Source organism: Arachis hypogaea, chromosome 16 (genome assembly GCF_003086295.3).
Source record: "Arachis hypogaea cultivar Tifrunner chromosome 16, arahy.Tifrunner.gnm2.J5K5, whole genome shotgun sequence".
Lineage (NCBI taxonomy): Eukaryota > Viridiplantae > Streptophyta > Magnoliopsida > Fabales > Fabaceae > Arachis > Arachis hypogaea.
This window is the reverse complement of record NC_092051.1, coordinates 65,575,299-65,583,032: the sequence shown is the minus strand read 5'-3', so window position 1 is coordinate 65,583,032 and position 7,734 is coordinate 65,575,299. Positions and strand designations below refer to the sequence as shown.

Sequence of the window (7,734 nt, the reverse complement as noted above, 5' to 3'; positions counted from 1 at the left end):
TAAATTGAAAGAGAAAGAGATCTAGATCTAAAAATGAGTAAAACTAAGAACCCTAATCTAGAGAGAGGAGAGAGCCTTTCTCTCTAGAAAACTACATCTAAACTAAAAGTGTGTATGAATGGTGATCCCCCCTATCCTCCTTCACTCCCAGACTCTTATTTGCATACTAGGCTCGAAACTAGGCCAGAAATTAGCTCAGAAATTGCCCCTAGCGATTTCACTTTAGTGAGGCATGTGCCGCTCACCACCCGTACGCGTCAGTGATGGGAGGAATACCGTCAGTAAGGAATTTCAGAAGATTTTCACATTGCAAGTATGGCCCTCAACTGACAAATAATCCGCGAATCAAATTTCGAAGGAATTGGTTGTCACAAGTTCAACCCCAATAAAAGTAACCAAAGTATTCAAATCTCGGGTCGTCTCACAAGGAATGGGCAAACATGCGCTTCAACATTAGTTAGAATTCCAGGGTTGCAACTTATGAGCAAGAAATTAAACTAAGAGACCCAATCAAGCAAGAATTCTTAAGATGCAAGAAATTAACTCAATTAGCTAAAGTAAGGTATGAGCAATTCAAACTAATAAGAGGACAAGTAATACAATTCTAATCTAAAACTAACAAGTAACTATGACTAGAATTAAGCAATTGAAATTTTGGTTTTCAAGTATGAATAATAAAAGCAACTCTTGGCTAGGCATGGGAATTGAGATCGCCATCCTTGTCTTCATACCAAATATTGACAATTATAAGGTACCAACCCATTAAGTCTACTTCCCAAAAGCCTTAAGTACGCAGTGTCTACTCCTAAGCTTGAAGTACGTCAAATAGGTTTGATCACATCAACCCATAAGTCCCAACCTATCTACTAATTAGATTAGTAGTGGGTTAGTGTCAATGGGCATCAAATTGATCACCAAGGGTTCTCAAATCACCAATTCAATGAGACCCAATGACTCAAGGTCACTCAATTCCCTTAGCTTAGGCCAAGAGTAAAGAAAACTACTCCATAATCAAAGGAAACATTTCATCAAACACATTGTAAGCATTACTAAAAGACATATTCAAAATGCAACTAAATTGAAATTAACAAGTACACATTAAGAAGTATCAATATACAATCACTCAAACAATAAATTAACCATGGAAATCATTAATGTAGCATTAACAACTAAAGATCAACAAGATTCATGGAAAGGGTAGAAGTAACAATTGGCAAGAAAACATAAATCTAACAAAATTATACTAGGGAATTCAAATTAAGTAATCAAAACTAGAATTCAACAAAATCCAATTCAGAATTCACAAGGGAAGATCAAATCAAACTAGATCTAGAGAGGAACAAGGGTTTCTCCCTCTAGAAGAACAAAAGTCAAAAACTAGCTAAAAATTGTGTCTAAGTGTGAATGAATGATCCCCCCTTTCCCCTAGCATCCTTGGGTCTTTTCCATGTAGAACTAGCTTGAATTTGGGCCTGTTGAGCCAAAAAAATCACCAAGCATGATTTCCTTTAATGAGGTCACGTGCAGCTTATCGCGCGTGCGCGCCATGCACGCGTGCGCGCCGATTGATTTTGTGATCCACACGCGCGCGCCATGTACGCGTGCGCGTCGGTGGGGATTTCTCTAATCCGCGCGGATGTGCCGAACTTCACGCGCCGCTTCCATCTGTCCACATACACGCGGCCCATGCTGAAATTCCCAAAATCCATATCTTCATGTTCCTTTCTCTTGTGCATGCTTCTTTCTCTCTTCTAGGCCATTCTTGCCCTATAAATTCTGAAATCACTCAATGAACACGTCATGGAATCAAATGGTAATAAAAGAAGATCAAAATATAGCAATTCTAAGGCAAAAGAAGCATGTTTTCCATCATGAAGCAATATTAGAAAGAGAACACAAAACCATGCAATTCTTGTGAATAAGTGTAAAAAATATTGACAAAACCCCCCAAATTCTACACAATATAAACCAAAAAATTGGAGTTTATCAAATCTTCCCACACTTAAACCAAGCATTTCCTCATGCTAAAAATAAAAAGAACAAAGATCATGGTAAGAAAGGGTTTATGAAGTGCAAATCACCTAGATGAATGCATGCAACTAATGTAAAAGCATCTATCTACTTGGTCAAGGGTAAATCTATCCTCCAAGAACACATATGAGCATACGGGACGAAAATGATATGTAGTTCATGAATCCTACCAATTTGAACATGACTATGAAGTGCATATAACTTGCTAGATGAACGCTTGTGAAAGCTGGGAACAAGGAGTTGAGAATCGAACCCTCACCGGAAGTGCATCCGCTCTATTCGCTCAAGTGTATAGGGTTTGTCACTCAATCCTCTCCTAATCATGCTTTCCAAGATTTGTCTTTCATCTAACAATCAACAATTACTTAATGCATGTATACAAGTTTCATGAGGTCTTATTTATGGGTTGTAACGGGGCAAGGGTGAAGGTAAGGATGCATATGGTCAAGTGAGCTTAAAATCTGAATCCTTGATTAACCTAAGTTCTCACTAAACACATAGAACAACCTATACAACTCTAATACAATACCTAGCTACCCATGGGTTTCACTTTTTTGCATGCTCATGCATTCTTTTCAATTCACATCCCATATGCATTGTTATTATTACTTTGTCTTGGGGCATTTTTGTCCCCTTTCATTGCTTTCTTTTTTTTTTCATATTTTTGTTTCTTGCATTTTTCTATTTCTTTTTCTTACATTCTCGTATATACACATATAATTTTTTTTGGTCCCCTTTTTCTTGGGGTTTCTTGTACAAAAGTTTCAATACATATGGGTCAATCATTCAATACATGAGTATGTTCCCAAATCCCAGAATTTTTAATTACAACTACAAATACACACCTTTACATCTACCCAAGTTCCCAAGTACACCCTCCCATTTGAATGATACACACCCTCACTTACCTAAGCTAATCAACGATCCAAATCTAGGGACATTCATTGTTTTTCACTTAAGGTTGTTGATGTGCTCTATTTAAGAACAAAAAGGATTTATCATGGGCTCAAAATTGGTTAGCAATGGTAGATAAAAAGGTTAAGGCCATTTGGGCGAAGTGACTATTGAAATGATGGTCTCAATCATGTAAATACATTAATACACAAAGTAATGGACATATAGAATCAGACAAAGCAAGGATTACAGTCATAGAGAGAGAATAATGCGCACAAGAATGGAAAATAGTGGTTAGAAGATATAACCACATAATAGGGTCAAAACTTACATGCTTGTGTTCTTATCTCAATCACTATGTTCCAAAATACATTCTTGAAGCAAGTTTACTGCAATTTTTTTTTAAATTGGTACGTGATGAGCGGATAATTTATACGCTTTTTGGCATTGTTTTTACATAGTTTTCAGTATGATTTGAATAATTTTTAGTATATTTTTAGTAGTTTTTAATTAAAAATCACATTTCTGGACTTTACTATGAGTTTTTGCGTTTTTCTGTGATTTCAGGTAATTTCTGGTTGAAATTGAGGGACTTGAGCAAAAATCATATTCAGAGGTTGAAGAAGGACTGCAGATGCTGTTGGATTTTGACCTCCTTGCACCCAAAGTGGATTTTTTGGAGCTACAGGAGTCCAAATGGTGCGCTCTCAATTGCGTTGGAAAGTAGACATCCAGGGCTTTCCAGAAATATATAATAGTCGATACTTTGCCTGAGTTTATATGACGCAAACTGGTGTTCAATGCCAGCTCTCTGCCCTATTATGGAGTTAAACGCCAGAAACAGGTTGCAAAGCAGAGTTAAACGCTAGAAACAGGTTACAAACTGGCGTTTAACTCCAAGGAAGACCTCTACACGTGAAAGCTTCAATGCTCAGCCAAAGCACACACCAAGTGGGCCCGGAAGTGAATTTCTGCATCATTTACTGATTTCTGTAACCCTAGTAACTAGTTTAGTATAAATAGAACTTTTTACTATCATGTTAAGAGAGTTCTTTTGATTAGTTTTATGCTATCTTAGATCTTTATGGGGGCTGCCCATTCGGCCATGCCTGGACCTTGTTCTTATGTATTTTCAACGGTAGAGTTTCTACACACCATAGATTAAGGTGTGGAGCTCTGCTGTTCCTCATGAATTAATGCAAAGTACTACTGTTTTTCTATTCAATTCAAGCCTATTTCTTCTCTAAGATATTCATTCGCACACAAGAACATGATGAATATGATGATTATGTGACACTCATCATCATTCTCACTTATGAACGTGTGCCTGACAAACACTTCCGTTCTACATGCAAACAAGCTTGAATTTGTATCTCTTAGCCTTCTGATCGTGAGATCAGAGTCTTCATGGTATAGGCTAGAACTATTGGCGGCCATTCTTGAGGTCCGGAAAGTCTAAACCTTGTCTGTGGTATTCCAAGTAGGATCCGGAAAGGGATGGCTATGACGAGCTTCAAACTCGCGAGTGCTGGGCGTAGTGACAGACACAAAAGGATTACTGAATCCTATTCCAGTATGATCGAGAACCGACAGATGAATAGCCGTGCGGTGACAGCGCATCTTGGACCATTTTCACTGAGAGGTTGGGAAGTAGCCATTGACAATGATGATGCCCTACATAAAGCTTGCCATAGAAAGGAGTGGGAATGATTGGATGAAGATAGCAGAAAAACTGAGGTTCAGGAGGAACGAAACCATCTCTATACGCTTATCTGAAATTCTCACGAATGAATTACATAAGTACCTTTATCTTTATTTTACGTTTTATTTATCTTTTAATTTTTAAAACTCTATAACCATTTGAATCCTCCTGACTGAGATTTACAAGGTGACCATAGCTTGCTTCAAGCCGACAATCTCCGTGGGATCGACCCTTACTCACGTAAGGTTTATTACTTTGACGACCCAGTGCACTTGCTGGTTAGTTGTGTGAAGTTGTGATAAAGAACTAAGATTATGAACGTGCGTATAAAGTTTTTGGTGCCGTTGTTAAGGATCACAATTTCGTGCACCAAGTTTTTGGCGCCGTTGCCGGGGATTGTTCGAGTTTGGACAACTGACGGTTCATCTTGTTGCTCAGATTAGGTAATTTTATTTTATTTTTTAGCTTTTTTATTTCTTATTTCGAAAATAATACAAAATAAAATTTCTTCTTTTTCTTTTTTCCCAAAATAATTTTTGAAAAATATCAAAAAATTTAATAAAATCATAAAACCAAAAATAATCTGATGTTTCTTGTTTGAGTTTAGTGTCAAATTTTAAGTTTGGTGTCAATTGCATGCTTTTAACTTTTCTTAAATTTTCGAAGAACACATGCATTGAGTTTCTTTCTTGTTCTTCATGATCTTCAAGTTGTTCTTGATGATTTTCTATGTTTGATCTTTAATTTTTCTTGTTTTGTGTCTTTTCTTGTTTTTCATATGCATTTTCAATTTGTTAGTGTCTAAAGTTTGAAAATTTCTAAGTTTGGTGTCTTGCATGTTTTTATTTTCTTAAAAATTTTCAAATATAAGTCTTGATGTTCATCTTGATCTTCAAAGTGTTCTTGGTGTTCATCTTGACATTCAAAGTGTTCTTGCATGTATTAGTTGTTTTGATTCATAATTTTCATGTTTTGAGTTTTTTTGTTGTTTTTCTCTTTCTTCATTAAAAATTCAAAAATCAGAAAAATATCTTTCCCTTTTTCTCTCATAAAATTTCGAAAATTTGAATTGAATTAGTCATAAAATTTTAAAATTTAGTTGTTTCTTGTTAATCAAGTCAAATTTTCAATTCAAAAATTCTATCTTCTTCAAATCTTTTTCAAAAATCAAATCTTTTTCAATTTTTTTTATATTTTTTTGAAAATTTTTAAAACTAATTTTCAAAATATTTTTGTTATTTTTACTTCATATTTTTGAATTTATTACTAACATTTAATATTTTGATTCAAAAATTTCAAGTTGTTACTTGCTTATTAAGAAAGGTTCAATCTTTAAATTTTAAAATCATATCTTTTTGTTTTTTGTTAGTCAAGTAATCAACTTTAATTTTCAAAATCAAATCTTTTTAAATTTTCTTTTCAAATCTTTTTCAAAATATCTTTCAATCATATATTTTTCAATTTTAATTTCAAAACCTTTTTCTAACTTCTTATTTTTTCAAAATTGATTTCCAAATCTTTTTCAATTAACCACTTAACTTTTTGTTTGATTTTAAAAGTTTACTATTTCAATCATATCTTTTTCAAAACCACCTAACTAATTTTCTCTCTCTAATTTTCGAAAACTCCTTCCCCCTTTTTCAAAATTCTTTTTAATTAACTAAATGTTTTAAATTTTAATTTAATTTAATTTTATTTTCAGTTTATTTTCGAATTTTAACTTTAATTTTAAATTAAAAACAAAAATATTTTTATTTTATTTAATTTCTGAATTATCTCCCCCTCATCTCTTTCTAATTATTTTATTTATCTACTAACACTTCTCTTCTTCTTAAAAATCCGAACCCTCTACCTCTTTCTGTGTTCGAATTCTTTTTCTTCTCTTTTACTCACATAAAGGAACCTCTCTACTATGGCAAAGAGGATCCCTATTATTTTCTGTTCCCTTCTTTTTCATATGAATAGGGACAAGGATAAGAACATTCTTGTTGAAGCTGATCCTGAACCTAAAAGGACTCTGAAGAGAAAGCTAAGGGAAGCTAAAGCACAACTCTCTGGAGAAAATCTGATAGAAATTTTCGAAAAAGAAGGAGACATGGCTGAAAACAATAACAATGCAAGGAAGATGCTTGGTGACTTTACTGCACCAAATTCCAATTTACATGGAAGAAGCATCTCAATCCCTGCCATTGGAGCAAACAATTTTGAGCTAAAGCCTCAATTAGTTTCTCTGATGCAACAGAATTGCAAGTTTCATGGGATCAGAAGATCCTTTTCAGTTCTTAACTAAATTCTTGCAAATCTGTGAGACTGTTAAGACCAATGGGGTTAATCCCGAGGTCTACAAGCTTATACTTTTCCCTTTTGCTGTAAGGGACAGAGCTAGAATATGGTTGGACTCTCAACCTAAAGACAGCCTGAACTCTTGCGATAAGCTGGTCATGGCTTTCTTAGCCAAGTTCTTTCCTCCTCAAAAGCTTAGCAAGCTTAGAGTGGATGTTCAAACCTTCAAACAGAAAGAAGGTGAATCCCTCTATAAAGCTTGGGAGAGATATAAGCAACTGACCAAAAAGTGTCCTTCTGACAAGCTTTCAGAATAGACCATCTTGGATATATTCTATGATGGTCTGTCTGAATTATTAAAGATGTCATTGGACCATTCTGCAGGTGGATCCATTCACCTAAAAAAAACTCCTGCAGAAGCTCAGGAACTCATTGACATGGTTGCAAACAACTAGTTCATGTACACTTCTGAAAGGAATCCTGTGAGTAATGGGATGTTTCAGAGGAAGGGAGTTCTTGAAATTAATGCTTTGAATGCCATATTAGCTCAGAACAAAATATTAACTCAGCAAGTCAATATGATTTCTCAGAGTCTGAATGGATTGTAAGCTGCATCCAACAGTACTAAAGAGGCATCTTTTGAAGAAGAAGCTTATGATCCGAAAAACCCTGCAATAGCAGAGGTGAATTATATGGGTGAACCCTCTGGAAACACCTGTAATCCTTCATAGAGAAATCATCCAAATTTCTCATGGAAGGATCAACAAAAGTCTCAACAAGGCTTTAATAATGGTGGAAGAAATAGGTTCAGCAATAGCAAACCT

At 34.9% G+C, this 7,734-nt stretch overlaps 1 non-coding gene across 1 annotated transcript; it reads right to left on the bottom strand.

Moving 5' to 3' along the window:
* Positions 1-7,110: 7,110 nt before the first annotated feature.
* Positions 7,111-7,218, bottom strand: LOC112761871 (small nucleolar RNA R71). The gene has a single exon (XR_003182242.1). It is a non-coding gene; the product is annotated as a small nucleolar RNA R71 (small nucleolar RNA).
* Positions 7,219-7,734: the final 516 nt, after the last annotated feature.